Genomic DNA, 10,754 nt, shown 5'->3' with positions numbered 1-10,754 from the left:
TAAGGGCACTTCGGACATGACGTCCGAAGACGCCGACACCCACTTCCCTCCCGCCACTGATGATGAGGAAAAGGAGGAAAGCAATTCTCCCCTTGAGGGGGGAAGGAAGAAAAGGGCGGCCTCCACGCATCTGGAGGCAGAGGCGTCCATGAAGGGGAAGGCCTCTGCCACGAACAACCCCGCGTGGGATATTGACAACAGCTCCGAGTGGCGCCCCCGGGATAAGCCCCTGACCGAATCGTAAGTACTCAAAGACGCACACAAATATCTAGGTCCTTTACTTCATAGTTTTAACATGTTGAATCATGCACTTGCAGTCCGGCTCGTTCCAACCTCGAGCAATCCACATCTTTGGGAAACTCGCTGGATCCGAAGGTGATGGACAGCGGGTCCCTTCCGGCGGCCTCCTCTCCCAAGAATGTGGAACACGCTAAAGTGTTGTCCCAAAGGACACTCCTGGCTTAGGGGAACGCACAGGAGGCCGTCACGGTGGCGCCAGAGGATATCACCTCGGCCGCCGGACACATGGGGGAGCAGATCCCCATGGAGACTGGCAATGGGGGCCATCTCCAATTCGTCCCCTAGACGAATATGATCCTGGAGACCTATACGGCTCCGGAATCTGGCAGGCTGCCTCCTTTGAAGGAAGGAGGTGCGCCAATTCCACCGGTGACCTCTGTCAATCCAGAGGCACCGGATGCTCTAATGGAAGCGCTGCGAAGTGTTTCAATTGTTGAGGAACACCGTACCCTCATGGGTACGGGGGTTGAGAGGATTCAGTCCGCAAAGAGCGGACTAACCAAAGCCTGCACAAGCCTTCTAACAGGCTTTGAGGTAAGCGGCGCAATTGTATGAAAAGAATGTCATAGTATAGACAGTAGCCCCTGAGACACTATTCGGTGTTCGAAAAGAAAAGCCGGACAGAGGATCAAGTAATTTTCGCAAGAGACTAACTAAATACGTCTTATGTGAATAAGTAGGCGTCGTTGCTAGCCGCAACCTCTCATGCTGCTGAGGTCTCTGGACTAAAGCAGAGTCTGGAACGGGCCGAGGAAGAGCTCGACCGTGTAAAAAAGCAGCTCGAAGACAATCAAGGTATGTAATGACCTTGTGTATATCCGGAAAGGATGAATGATTTGTGCTGACCATAGTGCCATGATATATATTAGGGGCGACGACCGAGGTGGAGGCCCTCAAGAAGGCGCTGGCCGAGGAGAGAGCGGCAAAGGAACAAGCTGCCCACGAAAAGCATGAGGCCAGGGTCGGTGAGGTCCAGCAGGAGCTCTAGGACGCCGTGAAGAAATATGAGTCCTTGGAGCACCACGTTCTGGATCAAGATTCCGAACTCGCCAAGGCCCGCCAAAGCGTACAAGATGCCTGGGTCAAAGCCCAAGGCGCCCTCCAGGAAAACCAGGATGCCAGGAAAATCGCGGATGGTAAGGCCTTTATTATGCAGAGCAAGTATGTGAAGAGAAGATTTCTCTTACTGACCTGGATTTGGAGTTCTCCAGGAGCGTTTGGGGATCTGCTGCGTAGCGTTGCCGACACTGCGGAGTTCTTCCAGGTCGAAGATGGGAGCTCGATGGAGAAGCTCTTCTAGTCGCAATACCTTGCACCAGAACATCCAGTGCCCTTTAGCGACCAGCTAAAACAGCTGGTGGAGCTGCATAGGGTGGCCGAACTAGCCATGAAGGATTTAATAATCCGGCTATGGCCTGCCGAAGTCATACCCAGCAGCTACTTCGGTCTCATGAAGCGGCTGGTCCATGCCTGCCCCCGGCTTGACGTCATCAAGCGGTCGGTCTGCATTGAAGGTGCGCGGATGGCCTTCGCCCGTGTCAAGATACAGTGGGCGAAGATGGAGGCCGTCAAGCTTGCGACCGAGGGACCGCCCGCTCGCAAGGAGCACCGCATACCGGAGCGGTATTTTGATGATGTCCTCAAGGGATCCAATATTGTAGAGGGCCAGTGTTCAAAAGACATTATCTTTGAATGAGCACCTTCATGTCATCCTGCCCTGTATGATGAAAATAAGACAGCTATGTAATATGATGCTTGCTGTTTATTTTGGAATTTTACCTCCTGTGCGGCTGTTTTTATTAAATCTGAGAGTTGGACAGTCGTCAGCTTCAGCCCCCACATAGGTAGTACGGGGGTGTTCGGGATGGAATCTAAACACTCGTCATCCAAGAAATTGGTCCTTGAAGGAGGTGTTTAGCGCAATGAACCAGGCAATCGGACTATGTGGCTTTATCACCCTCACTTAGCCATAGGAGTTTGACAATAGAAATGTAGGCGCTGCCCCTAGTATTCGTTAGTCCGGACTAGGGTGCTGTACACACCTGATCGGGTGAAGGCCGATCCGTCGCATGATGCAGAAAAAATCGCAAGAGATTTTAACCTTCGAAGAGCTGACCGTCTCACGCCGCATCATGATAGTCAGTTTTTGGCTTTCTCTACTGAGGTGCTCATCTGGATAAACCAGGACACGATCGCAGTAGTTCTCCCTTTACTACCCTAGCCGATAGAGCGGAACGTAAGGTAGTAAGCATAGGAGCCGGGCAACCCAACTATTGACCAAAGACATGATTCGAAGCCGATGCATATAATGCTAAATTCGGGGGCCGAACTATACTGTAAAACTGTTCAGACTTGTTGCCATAGTATGCGGCATAAAAAGCCCCTGGCGAATTACAACATACCAAAGTGTATGGACGCAAATAAGAATAGCGAAATAAAAATGAAGTAGTAATCTAGTGCCACATAAGTTGAGCCACAAACTGTTTCCATTATAATTTTGATTAATACGTCAAAGTGTATTTGTACAAATAGTGCGATAAGCAACAATGGCTATTTAACATGCCCAGACCAAGGGGGAGTGATGACCCACAAGTATAGGGGATCTATCGTAGTCCTTTCGATAAGTAAGAGTGTCGAACCCAACGAGGAGCAGAAGGAAATGATAAGCGGTTTCCAGCAAGGTATTCTCTGCAAGTACTGAAAAAAGTGGTAACAAATAGTTTTGTGATAGGATAATTTGTAACGAGCAACAAGTAAAAAAAGTAAATAAAGTGCAGCAAGGTGGCCCAAATCTTTTTGTAGCAAAGGACAAGCCTGGACAAACTCTTATATAGAGAAAAGCGCTCCCAAGGACACATGGGATTATCGTCAAGCTAGTTTTCATCACGTTCATATGATTCGCGTTTGGTACTTTGATAATCTGATATGTGGGTGGACCGGTGCTTGGGTGCTGTCCTTACTTGGACAAGCATCCCACTTATGATTAACCTCTATTGCAAGCATTCGCAACTACAACAAAAGTATTAAGGTAAACCTAACCATAGCATGAAACATATGGATCCAAATCAGCCCCTTACGAAGCAACACATAAACTAGGATTTAAGCTTCTGTCACTCTAGCAACCCATCATCTACTTATTACTTCCCAATGCCTTCCTCTAGGCCCAAATAATGGTGAAGTGTTATGTAGTCGACATTCACATAACACCACTAGAGGAGAGACAACATACATCTCATCAAAATATCGAACGAATACCAAATTCACATGACTACTAATAGCAAGACTTCTCCCATGTCCTCAGGAACAAACGTAACTACTCACAAAGCATATTCTTGTTCATAATCAGAGGGGTATTAATATGCATATAGGATCTGAACATATGATCTTCCACCAATTAAACCAACTAGAATCAACTACAAGGAGTAATTAACACTACTAGCAACCCACGGGTACCAATGCCGGACTTGGAGACAAGAATTGGATACAAGAGATCAACTAGGGTTTTGAGAGGAGATGGTGCTGGTGAAGATGTTGATGGAGATTGCCCTCTCCCGATGAGAGGAGCGTTGGTGATGACGATGGCGATGATTTCCCCCTCCCGGAGGGAAGTTTCCCCGGCAGAACAGCTCTGCCAGAGCCCTAGATTGGTTCCGCCAAGGTTCCACCTCGTGGCGGCGGAGTTTCGTCTGAGAAGATGGCTTATGATTTTTTCCTCATCGAAAGACTTCATATAGCAGAAGATGGTCAACGGAGGGCCACCAGGGGGCCCACGAGGTAGGGGGCGTGCCCAGGGGGGTAGGGCACGCCCCCACCCTCGTGGGCAGGGTGTGGCCCCCCTGGTGAAGTTCTTGCGCTCAGTATTTTTTATATATTCTGAAAACGTCTTCCGTGAAGTTTCAGGACTTTTGGAGCTGTGCAGAATAGGTCTCTAATATTTGCTCCTTTTCCAGCCCAGAATCCCAGCTGCCGGCATTCTCCCTCTTTATGTAACCCTTGTAAAATAAGAGAGAATAGGCATACGTATTGTGACATAATGTGTAATAACAGCCCATAATGCAATAAATATCGATATAAAAGCATGATGCAAAATGGATGTATCAACTCCCCCAAGCTTAGAACTCACTTGTCCTCAAGCGAAAGACGAAATCGAAAAATATGTCCACATGTTTAGAGATAGAGGTGTCGATCAAAATAAAATACGGACATGAGGGCATCATGATCATTCTTAGAACAGCAACTTATATAATTCTTGTCATATGATTTCTTATGCTAGAGTAATAATTCAATCACAATTTCAAGTATGAATCGTAAACTTCATTGAAAACTAACAAACTATAATCTCAGTCATTGGAGCAATTGCAATTTATCATAACATATGAAAGAGTCAATATATAAGAGCTTTTCAGCAAGTCCACATACTCAACTATCATATAGTCTTTCATAATTGCTGACACTCACGCAATACTTACGGGTATGGAGTTTTAATCGGACATAGAGAAAGATAGGGACTTATAGTTTTGCCTCCCAACGTTTTACTTCAAGGGTAATGTTAACAATAATAGTTCATGAAAACTCACATCCAATTAGCCATATATACCGGGATCTTTCCAACATACTGTGCTTGGCAAAGGATAATATGTAAAAAGGAAGGGTGAAGATCACCATGACTCTTATGCAAGGTAGGAGATAAAAGTAAAAGATAGGCCCTTCGCAGAGGGAAGCAGAGGTCTTCATGCGCTTTTATGGTTGGATGCACAAAATCTTAATGCGAAAGAACGTCACTTTATATTGCCACTTGTGATATGGACCTTTATTATGCAGTCTGTCGCTTTTATTTCTTCCATATCACACGATCGTATAAAGCTTATTTTCTCCCACACTAATAAGTCATACATATTTAGGGAGCAATTTTTATTGCTTTGCGCCGATGAAAACTTACTTGGAGGATCTTACTCAATCCATAGTTAGGTATGGTGGACTCTCATGGCAAAACTGGTTTAAGGGTATTTGGAAGCACATGTAGTATCTCTGCTTGGTGCGATGAATTTGGCTAGCATGAGGGGGAAAGGAAAGCTCAACCATGTTGGATGATCCATGACAATATAATTTATCTCAGATGTAAGAAAACATAACCCATTACGTTGTCTTCCTTGTACAACGTCAACTCTTTAGCATGGCATATTTTAATGAGTGCTCACAATCATAAAAGATGTCCAAGATAGTATATCTATATGTGAAGATCTCTCTTTCTTTATTACTTCCTATTAATTGCAACGATGACCAAAACCATGTTTGTCAACTCTCAACAACTTTTATTCATCATACCTTTTTCTAGGTGAGCTCATTACTCTCCATAAAGATCCATATGATCTCTTTGTTTCTTTTTTTTCTTTCTCTTTTCTTTTATTCACATAGGATCATGGCAAAATAATCAAGCTCTTGACTCAACACTAATCTTTATTATATATAGCTCACGGACTCGATTACATAGAAGGATCATAAAGCAAAACTCACAACTAGATCATACTAAAAGCTTTTATTCTACTAGATCAAGATATTACCAAACGGATTGAACTAAGAAAAACGGTAAAGATAAAAGTGATGGTGATACGATACCGGGGCACTCCCCCAAGCTTGGCAGTTGCCAAGGGGAGTGCCCATACCCAAGTGATTATTTCTCCTTTGTTGGTGAAGAAGGTGGATTTGTTATGATGGATAGTCGCACATCGAGCGTAGGAGGTCTTTTAACTTGCGGATAATGCCGTTGAGTGCAATGATATGCTCCTTCAACAAAATATTTTCACGTGTGAGATACTTATTTTGTATTTGAGCTAACTCAATAATCTTGAAAGCTTCGATCTCAGATGGGGTAAGAAGATTGTGATCAAGTTGAAGGATGTCTTCTGTTGCCGGAACTTGGTCCTCCATGGCCTTCTTGATCCCTTCCTCCTTGTTGATCTCCATGTGTTCTTCTCTCTTCAGCTCTATCTTCATTAGCCAAGCATCGTTGCCCTCATGGTTGGAGGAGGAGGGAGACGACATAGTGCCCGGCCTTGACAACCCTGACAGAAAATAGCTCGAAACAAAGACAGGAGATTTTTGCGTGATACGGGAGTCAAAACCCCCGGGAGATTATATAATGAATTTTTACCGACCAAAATACGTAACTAGTAAGAAAACGGAGTCCGGAAAGTGCACGAGGTGCCCATGAGGTAGGGGGGCATGCCCAGGGGGTAGGGTGCACCCTTCACCCTCGTGGAGCCCTCGTGTCCTTCCCGGACTGCTTCTTATTTTTCTATTTTTCTAAATATTCCAAAACGGAGAAATATTGCCTTAAAACTGTTTTGGAGTCGGTTTACTTACTGTACCACATACCTATTCCTTTTCGGAGTCTGAAATGTTCCGGAAAGTGTCCCTTATGTATTCCTCTGGGGTTACGATTTCAATAACATTGGTTTCAACATTTATGGGATTACCTGAGATATAATGTTTGATTCTTTGACCGTTCACCACCTTCGGATTTGTGCCTTTGAAGTTGTTGATTTTATGGCACCGGAGCGATAGACCTCCTCGATAACGTAAGGACCTTCCAATTTAGAGAGAAGTTTTCCCGCAAAAAATCTTAAACGAGAGTTGTATAGCAATACATAATCACCTACATTAAACTCACGCTTTTGTATCCTTTTATCATGTCATCTTTTAACTTTTTCTTTAAACAACTTGGCATTTTCGTAGGCCTGGGTTCTCCATTCATCGAGTAAGCTAATATCAAATAACCTCTTCTCACCAGCAAGTTTAAAATCATAATTGATCTCTTTAATAGCCCAATATGCCTTGTGTTCTAGTTCGAGAGGTAAGTGACATGCTTTTCCATAAACCATTTTATACGGAGACACGCCCATAGGATTTTTATATGCAGTTGTATAGGCCCATAATGCATCATCAAGTTTCTTGGACCAATTCTTTCTAGATCTATTAATAGTCTTTTGCAAAATTAATTTGAGCTATCTATTGCTCAATTCTACTTGACCACTAGACTGTGGGTGATAAGGGGATGCAATTCTATGATTAACATCATATTTAGCAAGCATTTTACGGAAAGCACCATGAATAAAATGTGAACCACCATTAGTCATTAAATATCTAGGGACTCCAAATCTTGGAAAAATAACTTCTTTAAGCATTTTAATTGAGGTGTTATGATCAGCACTACTAGTTGGGATAGCTTTTACCCACTTAGTAACGTAATCAACAACAACTAAAATATGTGCATATCCATTAGAGGCAGGAAAAGGTCCCATATAATCAAAGCCCCAAACATCAAATGGTTCAATAATGAGTGAATAGTTCATAGGAATTTCTTGACGTCTACTAATATTACCAATTCTTTGACATTCATCACAAGATAAGACAAACTTACGGGCATCTTTGAAGAGAGTAGGCCAATAAAAACCAGATTGCAATACCTTATGTGCAGTTCTATCTCCAGCATGGTGTCCTCCATAAGCTTTGGAGTGACGCTTGTGTATGATCTATTCCTATTCATGCTCAGGTACACAATGTCTAATAACACCATCTACTCCTTCTTTATAAAGATGTGGGTCATCCCAAAAGTAATGCCTCAAATCATAGAAGAACTTTTTCTTTTGCTGGTATGTGAAACTAGGTGGTATGAATTTGGCAACAATGTAATTAGCATACTTAGCATACCATGGAGCAGTATGAGAAGCATTTATGACATTTAATTGCTCATCAGGAAAGCTATCATCAATAGGTAGTGGGTCATCAAGCATATTTTCTAACCTAGACAAGTTGTCTGCAACGGGGTTCTCAGCTCCCTTTCTATCAACAATATGTAAATCAAATTCTTGTAGCAAGAGAACCCATCTAATAAGTCTAGGTTTAGCATATTTCTTTTCCATAAGATATTTAATAGCAGCATGATCAGTGTGAATAGTTACTTTAGAATCAACAATATAAGGTCTGAACTTATCACACGCAAATACAACTGCTAAGAATTCTTTTTCAGTAGTAGCATAATTTCTTTGAGCATTGTCTAGGGTTTTACTAGCATATTGAATAACGTTTAATTTCTTATGAACTCTTTGCCCTAGAACAGGACCTACATCATAATCACTAGCATCACACATAATTTCAAAGGGTAAATTCCAATTAGGTGGCTGAACAATAGGTGTCGAGATCAATGCTTTCTTAAGTATTTCAAATGCTTCTACACAATCATCATCAAAGAGAAATGGTATATCTTTTTGTAATAAATTAGTCCGAGGCCGAGAAATCTTTGAGAAGTCCTTAATGAACCTCCTATAAAATCCGGCGTGACCAAGGAAACTTCTTATACCTTTGATGTCCTTGGGGCATGGCATCTTTTCAATAGCATCAACCTTGGCTTTATCAACTTCAATACCTCTTTCAGAAACTTTATGCCCCAAGACAATACCTTCATTAACCATAAAGTGGCACTTTTCCCAATTCAAGACAAGATTAGTTTCTTCACATCTCTGCAAAACTCGATCAAGGTTGCTCAAGCAATCATCAAAAGAAGATCCATAGACGGAAAAATCGTCCAGGAAAACCTCACAAATCTTTTCACAAAAGTCAGAGAATATAGCCATCATGCATCTTTGAAAGGTAGCGGGTGCATTACATAAACCAAAAGGCATACGTCTATAAGCAAAAGTACCAAAAGGGCAAGTAAAAGTAGTCTTTGATTGATCCTTGGCTGACATAGGTATTTGAGAGAAACCAGAATAACCATCTAGAAAGCAAAAATGTGTATGTTTGGATAATATTTCTAGCATTTGATCGATAAAAGGTAAGGGGTAATGATCCTTTTTAGTGGCCTTATTTAATTTGCGGAAATCAATTACCATCCTATAACCTGTAATAATTCTTTGAGGAATCAATTCATCTTTATGATTAGGAACGACAGTAATACCTCCCTTCTTAGGGGCACAATGGACAGGACTTACCCACTAACTATCAGCAACGGGATAGATTATACCTGCCTCAAGGAGCTTTAGTATTTCCTTTCTTACCACTTCTTTCATTTTAGGATTCAGCCGTCATTGATGATCATGAATTGGTTTAGCATCTTCTTCCAAATTTATTATATGTTGACATAGAGTGGGACTAATTCCCTTAAGATCATCAAGAGTATACCCAATAGTAGCACGGTGCATCTTCAGAGTTTTCAATAATCTCTCTCCCTCATGCTCTGAAAGGTTAGCACTAATAATAATAGGATATATCTTTTTCTCATCAAGATAAGCATATTTAAGAGTATCAGGTAATAGTTTAAGCTCAAACATGGGATCACCCTTGGGTGGAGGAGGATCCCCTAGGATTTCAACATGCAAATTGTGTTTCAGAATAGGTTCCTGTTTAAAGAATACTTCATCTATTTCCCTTCTTTCATTCATAAACATATCATTTTCATGGTCTAGCAAATATTGTTCTAAGGGATCACTAGGAGGTACGGCAATAGAAGCAAGACCAATAATTTCATCCTTACTAGGTAATTCTTCTTCACGGTGTTGTCTACAAAATTTAGAGAAATTAAATTTATGAGACATATCATCTAAACCGATAGTAACAACATCCTTTTTGCAATCTATCTTAGCATTAACAGTGTTTAAGAAGGGTCTACCAAATATAATTGGACAAAAGCTATCGTGTGGGGAACCAAGAACAAGAAAATCAGCAGGATATTTGGTTTTACCACACAAGACTTCAACATCTCTAACAATTCCCATTGGTGAAATAGTATCTCTATTGGCAAGTTTAATTGTGACATCAATATCTTCTAACTCAACAGGTGCAATATCATGCATAATTTCTCTATATAGGTCAATAGGTATTGCACTAGCACTGGCACCCATATCACATAAGCCATGATAACAATGATCTCCTATTTTAACAGAAATAACAGGCATGCCTACCACAGGTCTAGGTTTATCTTTAGCACAAGGTTTAGCAATTCTAGCAGTTTCATCACAGAAATAAATAACATGCCCATCAATATTATCAGCCAAAAGATCTTTAACAATAGCAATATTAGGTTCAACTTTAACTTGCTCAGGAGGTGTATAAGTTTTAGTATTGCTTTTACGAACCACAGTTGAAGCTTTAGCATGATCCTTTATCCTAATAGGGAAAGGTGGTTTATCAACATAAGAAGTAGGAACAATAGGATCATTATAAGTGATAGTCTTTTCTTCAACTTTAATTGGTGCAACTACTTTTACTTCTATGGGAGGATGATAATTAAACCACATCTCCTTGGGGAGATCAACATAAGTAGTAAAAGATTCACAGAAAGAAGCTACTATCTCAGAGTCAAGTCCATATTTAGTGCTAAATTTACGAAAAACATCGGTATCCATAAAAGATTTAACACAATCAAACTTAGGTGTCATACCTAACTCCTTACCTTT

Source organism: Triticum urartu, chromosome 1, assembly GCF_003073215.2.
Source record: "Triticum urartu cultivar G1812 chromosome 1, Tu2.1, whole genome shotgun sequence".
In the NCBI taxonomy this organism is placed as follows: domain Eukaryota; kingdom Viridiplantae; phylum Streptophyta; class Magnoliopsida; order Poales; family Poaceae; genus Triticum; species Triticum urartu.
Note: the sequence above shows the minus strand (reverse complement) of the source record.